Raw genomic sequence first — 13,838 nt, 5'->3', positions numbered from 1 at the left:
CAAGTGTGAACAAGTCTTCCAGAGATGTCTGTGAATCGTTTCTCTTGAATTGTAGACAACTCTTACTTTCACTTGCAGAAAGACTTTTTTTGAGCTCCTGGAAAGCAGAATATTTAAAATAAATCATTTGACACAAAAATAAATCATAATGGTGGTGTGTATTGATGCAGACGAGAGGCAGAAGAATGTGACATATACAAGGTTAACATTAACTTTTCAGCAGAACCATAACTATGCATTTTGCCCCCTTCACTCCAGGCAAAGACTATCAGGAAGGGGAGAGAGCATAGAGTTATGGAGAGCAGTCTGCTACAAATGCAGTTGATGAGAGACAAGGTGGTCTGGCCCTCCTCCCTAAAGGGTTGGAGGTGGGGAAGGTGAGTACAATGGGTACCAGAATGACAGGTCCTGGGAAGGGAGGCTTGGGACTGTTGTGCCATGTAGTATGAGGTGAAGTGTGGGATGGCAGCCACATTTGAGGAAGGCTGCTAGCACCCTTACCTCCCCAAATGTTGGTTTCTACCTCTTGGTGCCAGACAACTTTTAAGACTATAAGTTACTTACCAATTTCATATCTGCCTTTGGAGAGGGAGGTTTCATACCAGGAGTTTCCTACATTGATGAAATAAAATACAATCTGCACTATCTCTCCCATGTCATACCTCTCACCCCCACCCCCTGAAATAAAGAAAAAAAATTAATTCTATCGGTGAGCAAAGACTGACAGTTTCTTCAGAGCTTGATGCAAATATATTCTTACTGGATTGGTTTAACTAATAATCTCAGAATTATTCTAGAACTGGAAGACACCCTTTGAGATCAGCTGGTTTAGTTTCCTTGATTTACAGATGAGGAAACTGAGAATCAGTGAAAGTGATTTACCCAGAGTCACATAACTAATATCTGGAAGACTTGGGGTTAGAGCTGAGGGCTCCTCAGAACCAGTTAGAGATCTTTTCCAATACATGTTTTGGAACTTAATTATTTTAATTGGTTCTAGATTTTTACCATTTTGCCATTTACCAAACTTCCTCTTTGAGGGCTCCCTTCCCCCCAATTTGGACTTATTTCATCCATGTAGGAAATTTCATCCCTCTGTGAAGATAGGAGTTTTGCCTGGGGCCTGAGTTTGTCTGAAAAGTTAAGTGACTTGCCATATTGGCCAATTTGTGTCAGAGGCCGAGCTTGAAGCCAGGTGTTTCTAATTCCAAAGTTAGCCTTTTCTCCACCATATTCTGGAACTGCATTCATCAAACCAAACAGGGTAATAGAAACATTATGGTATTTCTTTCTGTGTTGACTTCGAGTGATAGGACCAGTGTCTTCTGAGCTAAAGAATTCTTCATATATTTTGACTAATGAGAGTTATCACCTCTATCAGAAGAGGGTACTGCTAACTTATTGTTGTCCTTAAGAACCTACCCTTCTCATCTTCATATCTGATATCTAAATATTGTTTTATAAATAGCTGATGCAGTTTTATTCAGTTCAAATTCACAAATATTCATTAAGTACCTACTGGGTGCAAGGCCTAGATTATAGTCATAGCTCTTAAGGAAAGCTACTGTAAGGACTTGGGAGTCCTGCAAAGAGTCATGAAGTCCTGGTTCATGGTTTGTCTCTGATTCATAATTATGACATGACTATGAACAGATCACTCAATCCCTCTGTGTACCCAGTAACCCTCTAGGACTCCAAGCTATAGAACAGTTGCTGATTGTATTAGTAGAAAGAATTTCCTCACTAGGAAAGTACCCTCTGCCAATGACATTCCAGGTCTAGACACCCCACCTCCCAAAAGAAAGGAAAGAGGAACAGCCACTGTCCATTTGTAAGTGTGCATCTTGAAAAAAAAAAACCTTGAAAATGTAGAAATAATAAAGATTCTAATGTCAAACTATACCATTCTAGAGGTATAATTCAGTTAGCCAACTAGCACTTATTAAATGCTTACTATGTGCCAGACACTGCTAAGAAGTAGGGATACCAAGAAAGGCAAAAACTAGGTCCTTGCCCTCAGGAACTCAAATTCTAATAAAGGAGTGTTTCAACAACGCTACTTGCCACTACTGTGGCTGTGTAAGACCAATAACACCAGCACATGGGAGGGCTACTAGCACAGGTTCTTTTATCTGCTTTTCTAAGGAAATCAATTTTAAGGGGTTTACAATCTCACTTTAATTAAACATTCATATATCATTCACTTAGTTTGGGGGAAAAAAGCCAGCACCCTGAACTTCAGAGAAAATACAAACAGAAATTACAAGCAGAGAAAAATAACACAAATCAACATTCAGTCTTCTCTCTGACCATAGTAATACATACAGTTACCAGAGAGAGAAGCACCAACATCTGGGTTTTCAAAGCCAGGTGGCTCCTTAACAGCTACCCAGAATCTTATCTGTTCAAATCACGACGCTCTTCCAGTGAGTGGGCCCCAAGTAAAATGCTAACCTCAGAGTATATATATGCTTCTTCAGGGTCAGAGGGCATCACAACCATGCAACTCAAACACATGTGACCTAGTGTAACAACAATGTTGCTTGCAGCTGCTGTGGAGGTGTAAAGCCAATAAAACCAGCACACAGGAAGGCTGCTAGCACAGGTTCTTTGATCTGTTTTTCTACGGAAAGCAACTTTAAGGGCTTAACAGTCTTACTTTAGTTAAACATACATATATCATTCATGTAGTTCAAAGGAAAAACTCAGCACCCTGAATGTCAGAGCAAATACAAACAGAAATTACAAACAGAGACAATATAAACAGATCAACAGACTGGTTTCTGTCTGACCATAGCAATACATATATAGTTACCAGAGAGAGAAGCACCAACATCTGGGTTTTCAAAACCAGGGTGGGGGTTTTCAATGGCTATCCAGAGTCTCCTCTGGCCAAATCACCAACACTCTACCAATGAGTGTGCCCCCAAAGCAAAACCTCTCCTCCCATAGTTCTGAGAGTTCTAGCTTAAGGGCTACCCTCAGAATATATATACCCTTTTTCAGGGCCCCAGGGTTTCACGTGTCTCAAGGGCTTCATACCTATCAGAGGCTTCACACTTCTCAAGGGCTTCACACCTCTGTGACCTAATTAGCAAAAGAATGTGGGCCTTCCTACAAGCAAAGGCAAAACTCAATCAAAGGTACTTGATTGTCTTAGTGCTGAGAAGCACTCCAAAAGAAAAAACAGTAAAAAGTCCCACTTTGCTTGCGCTTATACCTAGGCCTTCCTGTGACTTCAGCAGGTCATCAAAGACTCTTAATTGAAACAAAGGCAAGACTCAAAGGCACTTGATTGCTTTAGTGCTGAAAAGCACTCCAAAAAAAAAAAAAGACAACAAAAAAGTCCCACTTTGCTTGCCATTACAAGGAGAGAAAAGGCAAAGCAGGCAGCTAGGTGGCACAGTGCCAGGCCTGAAGTCAGGAAGGCTCATCTCCCCGAGTTCAAATCTGGCCTTGGACACTTAGTTGCTGTGTGACCCTGGGCCAGTCTCTTAGCACTATTTGCCTCAGTTCTTCATCTGTCAAATGAGCTGGGTAAGGAAATGGTAAACTACTCCAGTATCTTCGCCAAGAAAACCTCAAATGGTGTCACAAAGAGTCAGACAGGACTGAAATGACTGAACGCAGACATAGAAATTGCAAAACATTGTACAAACCATAGCTATGCAGCATAAATGACAGATAATCTCAGGAAAAAGGTAAGAGTAGTGGTGGGCATTGGGAAAGGTCTTTTATAGAAGGTCAGATTTGAGCTGAATCTTGAAGAAGGCCAAGGAAGCCAGGAGCTGGAGGTGAGGAAGGAAAGCATTATTGAAATGGAGGGCAGCCCAGGAGGATTGAATGTAGACAAGAAGAATGTTGGTGATGGCTGAGCTCCCAAGAAGACACTTGACCAAAACTTTGTGTCTTTGTTATATCAAGATAGAGAAACTCCAAACCCTTTGGTATGACTGAAGTAAGGCAAGATGGCAAAGGTGAATTACATAGTTTACAGAATATCTAGCCCAATTATTTTACAAATGTGAAAACAGGGGTCCCATCAAGATAAAGTGATGCAGTAAGGAGCAAAACTGAGATTTGAACCCTAGTTCTCTTACTCAAAATCCAGAGCTCTTCTTAATAGAAGCTACAATCCCTTTTATTAATAGTCATATAATGATGACCTATATTTGCAGATCACTCTATCCATGTCTTTGTTCTTTATCCTCTCCATCCTCTCAAAAGTTTTCTCACATGCTAATCATAATCTCTCAAAAAAACCAAAAACAAACAAAAAAACATCCAAGAAAATGTCTGATCTTTGGTGCCCACATTTCCTGTCTTCCTTCATTATATGTTTAATATCACCCCTATATTTCCTTTAACCAATCTGTCATCTTGAATTTTGTCGTTGCTGTTTAAGAGTTTCAACATGCTGAGCTTCAACTTTTAGGTACCGGCTGTAACACGTTCCTTCTACCCCTGATGCATTTTGAACAGGTGGCCACCAGGCGGGAGTAGAGAAACACAGTTTCGTGGTCTAACTGCCTCCCTATCCTCCATCTTACATTAGTTCCCTCTCAGGATCACAGACTTTTTTCTTCTTTCTTTTTGGATAGCGTGAATGTTTTCGGCAGTCTTGTGAAGTCTATAGACCCGTTCTCAGAATTATGTTTTATTTATTTTTTGTAAATTCATAATCCATGGAAATGCAGCATTCCAGTTAGAGTTAGTGAAAATAAAGAGGTAAATTTTTTTTCCATTCAAATTCATGGGTTCCCTTGAAACCAGAGTCTGTCAATGTTGGGTTAAAGCCCCCTGAACTTGCGTATGAAGGCCATCAGTTCATCACCTTCATTTTATAGTAATGGAAACTAAGGCCCAGAGTCATTAAATAAATAGTCCAAAATCTACATATCAAAGTTAGGATTTGACCTCCAGAGTCAGTTTTTTGTTTTTCGTTTTCCCCCTTTCTTGTACCATGCTACTTCTAGTCATTCTTTGAAATTCTACTTCCCTAGTTTCTGAGTCTCTACCCACCAAAGGTACTATAGATCAAGCTCTGACAAAGAGTGGGAAGTTGGACTCTCTGATGACTGAGATCCCTTTCCACCAGCTCTTAGATCCTATAATTCTACACTATCATAACTCTACCTCTCTGATAGTTCCTTTTCTTTGTCTCTTGTGGACTTTCCCTTTCTGCTTCTAAATATGGATATGTTCCAGTATTCAATTATTGATTTAATTTTTTCTTTCTACATGCTTTCTCTCAAAGAACTCATGCATTCTCATAGCTTTAGTTATCTCCCCTACATAGATGACACCCAAACCTTCATCTCCAGCTCTCACCTCTTTTCCTAGTTCTAATATTTTACCTCTAGTGGTCTGATGGAAATTTCTATTTGAATATCTCAAGGTTCAATGTCTAAAAACAAGATTAGCATCCTTTTTAAATCAGCTTCCTTCCGGATTTCTCTAGTTCAATAATAAAAGCTAACAATTCCACTAAATTCAAATCATAAGATCATAAATTTGGAGCTGGAAGGGGCATTGGAGGTCAACTGGTCCAACCCCTTTGCATATGAGATCTAGAGAGATTAGGTAATTTGCCTAAGGTCACACAAAGAGTATCAGAGCTGTGATTTGAATCCAGATCCTGTGGGTCTATGTCCAGCTAACTTCTCACTGCAGCATACTGCCTCTGACTGATTCAATTAAATTTTAGAAACATTAAATTCTATTAAGTATAAGAGAGACGGTAGACTGCCTAGGTAGGAGTTGAGCATAGAAAGATGAAAAATGATAGTTATTATCCCCAAATAACTTATAGCCTAGGAGAGATGATAAGGTACAGAAGCAAGTTCCTTATTTCTGTTGTTGGCACCATATTTTTTCAGCAACCTTAAAATCATTTTTGATCCTTTTCTCTCCCTTGCTTCTCATATCTAGGCATGTTCTATGTCCTGATGATTCTTCCTATGAAATACCTCTTAAATCCTTTTCTTTTCAAAATCATTTCATTGATAAAAAAAAAGAAAGTACCATAGACACTACTTCCCAATAAACCCTGGTCCACAATAGAACTCTCTCTTATAACAAATAAAAACATTTTAGAAAAAAACAACCAACACAGTGACCATATCTGGCAACAAATGTGACATTTTGTATCCATGAAGTACTTACCTATCTAGAAGAAAAAAGTGTTTCATTTTTGGTCTTTGGAAACTAAGATTGCATTTAAAGAGATTTGCTCAGCATGCTATCTATGACTTGATCCAAGTCATTGATAAAAATGTTAAATGGCACAGGGTCAACGTATCCTTTGAGCATCCCTTCCTCCACCAATTTTGGATATCAGTATTTATCCGAGATGTTTGATACAATGATTCTCACCCCACTCACCTGCACTTTATTTTAGCTGCCTTTCCATTCCTAGTGCCATCATCTTGTCTAGTCTAGTCTAGCCTTGTCTAGTCCCTTGTCATACCTATTCTACTACTACTAATTAGGACACATTCATTCAGTGCAAAATTCTCTCTTCACAATAAACCTACGAGGTAGGTGACACAAGGATTTCTTCCCCTGTTTTACAGATGAAGAAACTAAGGCTCTGAGGTCTTATGAGAACTCAGGTATCCTGACTGCAATGTTACCTAAGTTAATTTGCTATTCAGTGTTGTGCCCAAAACCCAAAAGAATATTTTATGGAGAAAAATAATAACACGATTCATATGGAGAAACCCAAAAGTCAAGAATCTTAAGGGTAATAAACGAAAATGGGAAAGAAGAGGAGCTATGAGTAACAGATCTCAAACTATTCTACAAAGCCGTACTCATTAAAATGAGTTGGGATTGGTTAAAAAAAAGAGGTCTATCAGTGGAAAAGATTAGATATACAACATAATAGAAGCAAAGCAAAGCAAAACAAAATAAAACTCCAACCCAGCAACTAGGGTCTTTGGGTTTATTAATCACTGATGGAAGGACTATTTGACAAAAACTTCTGAGAAAAGACAACAGTCTGGCAGAAATTAGATTTAGATTAACATCTCATAATACATACTAAGACAAGCTTAAAATGGATACATTACTTAGGTTTTAAAAAGTCTCATCATAAACAAATGAGAAGACCATGGAAGAAATTACCTTTCAGATCTATGGATAGGGAAGAGTTCATGAGTAAACAAGTGATAGAGAAAAATCACACAAGATAAAAATGGACAATAATTTTGATTGCATAAAATTAAAAAGGTTTTGCACAATCAAATGTAATAAAAATTAGAAAGGAAACATAACTGGGAAAAAATCTTTTCAACAAATTTGTCTGATAAAATTTTGATTTATAAGGAAATCATTCAAATTTATAAGACTAAGAGCCATCACTCAATAGGTAAATAGTCAAAGAATATGAACAGGCCATTTCAAAGGAAGAAATATAATATACAACAACAAACATACCAACAAGTATCAAGAATCATAGAAAAAATGCCCTAAATCACTAATAGAGAAATACAAATTAAATGAGGTACTACCTTATATATGTCAGACAACCATATATACAAAAAAAAAAGTAAGAGAAGGACAAACAATGGAGGAGCTGTGGGAAATCAGGCACATTAGTGAACTGTTGTGAGCGGTGAATTGGTTGGGTCATTCTAGAAAACAATTCAGAATTATGCCCTAAAAGTTACAAAAGTGTTCATATCCAGTGACCCAGCTCACTACTAGGCCCATAACTCCAAAGAAATCAAAGAAAGAAGAAAAGGATCTATAGATACAAAAATATTAACTGCAATGTTTTGTGGTATCTAAACACACACACACACACACACACACATACACACATATATACACATATATACCTGTACACACACATATATACACACCTACACACACATATAAAATATATATATACATGTATATATGTATATATATATATATATATATATATATATATATATATACATACACATATACGGGGAGAGAGAGAGAGAGAGAGAGAGAGAGAGTTTGTCATGACTTGGTCTTAATAAATCTAGGCTGATTTGTATGGATCACCACTCACAATGTTCATAAACTAGTCTTTCAAAATGCACTCTGAGATTCTTCACAGGAATAAAGTTTGAACTTATTTGCCTTCAATATGAAGAATCCACTTTTCCACAGTTTATTGTTTTTTAAACAAGGATATTTGTACATCTCTAGTCCTGAAGTCTGTGTACAGTAAGACAGACAGAGAGAGAGAGAGAGAGAGAGAGAGAGAGAGAGAGAGAGAATTTGTTTTCCAGAATTTCCTTTGACCTTTATTAAGTAGGAAATTAAAAGAAAATGGTAGCTGAAATATGATGAATTATCCATTCCTACAGTGCATTTATTTTGATTTACTTGTTCTCATCTTATCCTTAATCTTTTCCTCCCTTCCCTCTGCTCAGCATAGAACTAAAGCGTATGTTTTATTTGTCTTTTAGAATAAAAACTTCCTTAATAGGAAAATTATCTTGCTTACCTGTGAAGTACTTGGTTTGCTCATTCCTTCTGATACTGTTTAACTGAGGAAGTGAAGGATTTGAAGAAGAAGTCTCCAGTGGCTGAAACTAGTTTAAAGATAAGAAAATACTTATTCTATTATTGTAATTTGTTGAAGGTGGGGATGGGCAATAGTAGCCTTTTTTTTTTATCTTATCTCACAGCACATACTCCAGTCTTTCAAATTATTTATACCTGAAGATATACATGCAATGCATCCTCCTGGTAAGCATCCTTGGACTGGACACAAGGGATTAACCTAAATTTGTGATAAAATGCAAGTGCTACTACCAGTTGCAACCAGATTTTTCAGGCCCTCAGGCAATTCTCCTCTTTCCCAATGATCAAGACCTTGATCTCTATCTGATTGAAGGCCTTAAGTCTAAGCCATTACTTTTACCTGTTCTGAGGATTTTGGTTTTTGTTTTTCCTCTCTTTGGCTTATTGACCCACTGTGATCCTAATTTTGCTTCCTGATTTTTGTGACTGCCTTACAGAACTGATCAAATGTGACCTGTAGCCTGATCCAGAAAAAAGCACAACATTTTAAATAAGTACACCAAGCGGGGCTCCAACAAAGAGAGCCTTCAGGCCTCCTTTCCCTGACCCTTGTCATGCAGAGACAAGGCCAAACCATAAGTAAGAGGTCACATGTGTCATACCACAAAGCACAATTACTATTTGTCACAGAAAAATAAGATGTAAAGTTGTCTTTACTTTGAAGTAAAGGTAAAATAAAGGTATAGTTCTTTACCTTGAACTCTTTGTTCTCTTATCAAATTCAAATGAGAAGATTTCACTATTTCTCCTAACAAATGAGCAGATCCTTTCATAACATGCTTTGTTCTGTTTTGTTTAAACAAAATGACAGATGTATCAAGGCATCCTTAAACTTTTCTGAAATTTCTTGAAGGAATAACAGAATCAGAGGCATTAAAGGACCTCTTCAAGAAGTCATCAGTTTCCCTCCTTGCCTCTGGCCAGATGAATGTGAATGCCATATGTGGCTAAAATAGCACCAGAGCCAGAAATATCAGAATCCCTCTTGGTAGCCCAATCTAGTGTTTGTTCACATGTATGCTCAAGAAGTTGTTCCTTATATCAAATGAAACTCTGTTTTGATAGGACTTAAACCTATGTCCTTTCATCTCTATGAAGATGGAAAACAAGTAGTCAGTGTTCTCCATTCACACTGACACAATGAGAGAGCAGGTCTACTAAAAAACAGATTGAATGATTTTGTACATAAATATGTTTTTGTCTGAACAACTAGACCCAGCTGGTTTCCTCCACTGAGTTCTTGGCTTCTTGTTCAGCTATTTGTGGTCTTGTGGGATTCCTTCTGTTTGTTGGGTGATCCATCTATTGTCCATTATTCTTTCTACAATAACGAGACTCTTTTCAAGATAAACTCGTGGTTTTTTTTTTTTCATTGCATGGTGGATGGACCAGCAAGTAGCCATATGCTTTCCCCATTGAGCTGTAGTCCATCATTCCAATGCATAATGGATCACTGTGGATAATTTAATATTTTTGCTCTGTTCTCACTGGCAACTGCAGGTCTCCATATGCTTCAATAGGTTATATTCTCCCTTAGGCTTTTCTCATAGAGCTTATATTTCCCATCATCTTAATAATTTTTCTTGATTTTGTCTCCTCTCTAGACCTTTCTAATTTTTTACAACTAATGTTTATTAAGCATGTATTGTATATAGGACACTATACTAGGCACTAGACAAGAAGAAAAATTTGTGTAAGATATAGGGCACTACCTTCAAGTACCTAAATTTCATCAAAATATGCAGATGCAAACTGGATAGAATCTATAAGAACTTAATGTTATGGAATATAATAGAAGGATTAGTTTTATGCTCTGGTATGTGATGCTTGTATCATGCTCATATGTATAATGGTCTATATTTCTGTCTTTTAAAGAGGACAATTTTTACCAAAGATGAAGCATTGAGTAGTATAGAGAAAGCTAGCCTTGGTGTGAGGAAAACCTGGGTACACATCCTTTCCCCGAAACATTCTTGCTATGTGACCCTAGAGAGCTAGGTGTCACAGTAGTAAGAGTATTGAACCTGGAATCAGAAAAAAATATGAGTTCAAATCCAGCCCCAGAGGCTTAATAGCTATAACTCTGGGCAAGTCACTTCCCTCAGTTTCCTCGTCTATAAAATGAGAATAGCACCTACTTCCCAGGGTTGTTGTGAAGATAAAATGAGATAATGTTTGTCAAGCACCTTGTACACCTTAAACACTAACAAAATGCTAGATGTAGTTACTTAATCTCTCAATCTTTCAACAAGGCTGTTATGAGGATCAAATGAAATAGTGTTCATAAAGCACTTAGCACAGTGCCTGGCACATTGTAGGTGCTTAATAAATTCTTGTACCCTTCCTCCTCCTCTCTTCAATTCCCCCAAGGCAAATCTCCAAGATCATAAATTTTGAAGTGTTTGGTGATCTGCTTTAGTAGAATTTCATCAGCTGGAATTCACAGGTCTTTGACCAGTTACTGGTTCATACCTAGTACGTATTTCATTATGGCTCCTGGGCCTCTTTGTATCCCCCTTGTGCTTCACCAATCCTTTCCCAACTGGTATTCATGCTCGCTCTTTGGGTTTTAGTCTGTGATATCTTACACATCAGGAGGATGCAGGGCACTGTAGATAGAGCTTTTGTCCAACCAACCTTGGAGTCAGGAGGACCTAGGTTAAAGCCTTGCCTCTGATACACATACTAGCTGCTTGGTTATAAGAAAGGTCAGTCAGTCAACATGTATTTATTAAACACTCACTATGCACCAGATACTGCACTACGTGATGGGGCTACAAAGAAAAGCAAAAATATAGTCCTTGAAGAATTTAGGACCAAACAAGATATAGAGAGCATTGTGAAATGTAAAATGTATAATTTTTATTATATTATATTTAAAAGGATTTACACAAACAAAACCAATGCAGACAAGCTTAGAAGGAAATCAGAAAACTAAGTATCTGTAATAAAAAACCTTTTTTTCTCATATAGAGAACTGAGTAAAATTTATAAGAATACAAGTCATTCCCCAATTGGTAAATGGTCAAAGGAGATGAACAGGCAGCTTGCAGACAAAAAAGAAATTAAAGTTATCTATGGTGATTTGAAAAAATGCTCTAAGACATTATTGATTAGAGAAATGCAAATTAAAACAACTCTGAGGTACCACCTCACACCTGTTAAATTGGCTAATATGACAGAAAAGGAAAATGAAAATATTGGGAGGGATGTAGGAAGAATGGGACACTAATGCTTGTTGGAGCTGTGAACTAATCCAACCATTCTGGAGAGCAATTTGGAACAATGCCCAAAGGGCAATTAAACTGTGTGTACCCTTTGATCCAGCAATACCATTACTAAATCTGTATCCCAAATAGATCATAAAAAGGGAAAAGGACCTACATGTACAAAAATATTTACAGCAGTTCTTTTTGTGGTGGTGAAGAATTAGAAATTGAGAAGATGCCCATTACTTGGGGAATGGCTAGACAAGTTGTGGTATGTTATTATAATGGAAATACTATTATATTGTGAGAAATGATGAGTAGGATGATTTCAGAAAAACCTGGAAAAAACTTATATGAACTGATGCAGAGTGAAGTAAGCAGAATCAGGAGAACATTGTATGTAGTGACAGCAATATTGTATAATGAATAACTGAACGACTTAACTATTCTCAGCAATAGAGCCATCCAAGAAAATCCCAAAGGACTCATGATGAATAATGCTATCTTCCTCCAGAGAAAGAAGTGATGGCATCTGAATACAGACCAAAGCATACCATTTTTCTCTCCCTTCCTCCCTTTCTTCCTCCCTCCCTCCCTTCCTTCCTCCCTCCTTTCTTCCCTTCCTTTTTTCATTTGAGTTTTTTTTTTTCCCACAAAATGACTAATATAGAAATATGTTTTACATGATTGCACATGCTTTCCATCTCAGGGAGGGGAGGGAATGAAGGATAGAATTTGGAACTCAAAACTTAAAAAGAAGAATGTTAAAAATTGTTTTTACATGTAATTGGGGAAAAAATACAATTTTTATTTTTAAAAATATAGTCCCTGCTCTCAAGGGGCTCACATTCTAGAAGGGGAGACAATATGCAAAAAAAAATTACACATACAAAAATTTTTTTATATATGTTCACAAGAAAGACAGCAGAACTGTACCAGGGGAATTCTAAGAGGAGTTGCCAATGAAATCATAGGTCCAGAATCCCACCTTTCCCCTCCAATAAGAAAAAAAAATCCTTCAGACTTAAAGATGAGGATATTCACAACATAATTAATGTGGAAATATGTTTAATATGATTGTATATACATAGCCTAAAAAAATTAAAGATGAGAACATCTGAAATGAAGAGAATAAAAGTGAAAAAGAATAATAAGATATAGAAGCAGAAAGGGCATTGGGATCATTTAGTTCAATTCCTTCATCTTAGAGAGGGGGTGATTAGGGCCTAGAGAGGGGATATGACTTGACCAAGGTCACACAGACAGTATGTTTTAGAATTATGACTTGAATCCAGGTTTTCTTACTCAATTTAGTGCTCTTTTCACTACATCTCAGGTGATAGAATTTGTGATAATCTTGGTGCAGGAGGAAGATTGGCCTAGGCAGAAGAAAACATGGATTGGTGGCAGGAGTTTACTAAGGAAAGAGAAAAGATGATTAGAAGATAAAGGAAGGTTTATTTGAGGAAAAAGGCAATACAGAAATCAATGTATGTATATATGTATGTGTGGGTGGGGATGTGCGCATGTTTGAGCCGAAGGGATGATTGATGCTGTGAGAAATGGGGTGAGAAGACGAAATAGGGAGAAGTTTTTCACAAAATTTAGGATATAGTAGGAAGTGTTGTTGTTTAGTCAGTTTTCAGTCATGTTTGACTCTTTGTGACCTCATTTCTGTTTGTGGTCTTTTTGTTTGTTTTGGCCTTTTTTGGGCAAAGATACTGGAGCGATTTGCCATTTCCTTCTCATTTCACAAATGAGGAAATTGAGGCAGACAGGGTTAAGTGACTTGCCTCTGGTCACGAGGCTAGTGACTGAGGTCATATTTGAACTCAGGAAGATAAGTCTTCCTGACTCTAAGCCCAGCACTCTGTCCATTGTGCCACCTAACTGCCCTCTAATAAAGTGAACAGTCTTGAAAAAGAAACCTGGATATGTAAGATGTCTCAGAGGTAGTGGTCTTTGAAAGGAGCAAAAATAGATACAGGGAAAGGTTTGAGAGGGCGGGGGAAGGAGCTTCATTTATCAGGAGGCTTGGGTAAGAGATGCAGAGAGAAAGAA

Source organism: Trichosurus vulpecula, chromosome 9 (genome assembly GCF_011100635.1).
Source record: "Trichosurus vulpecula isolate mTriVul1 chromosome 9, mTriVul1.pri, whole genome shotgun sequence".
NCBI classification, from domain to species: domain Eukaryota; kingdom Metazoa; phylum Chordata; class Mammalia; order Diprotodontia; family Phalangeridae; genus Trichosurus; species Trichosurus vulpecula.
The sequence above is the reverse complement of the archived record's forward strand: the minus strand, read 5'-3'. Positions refer to the sequence as shown.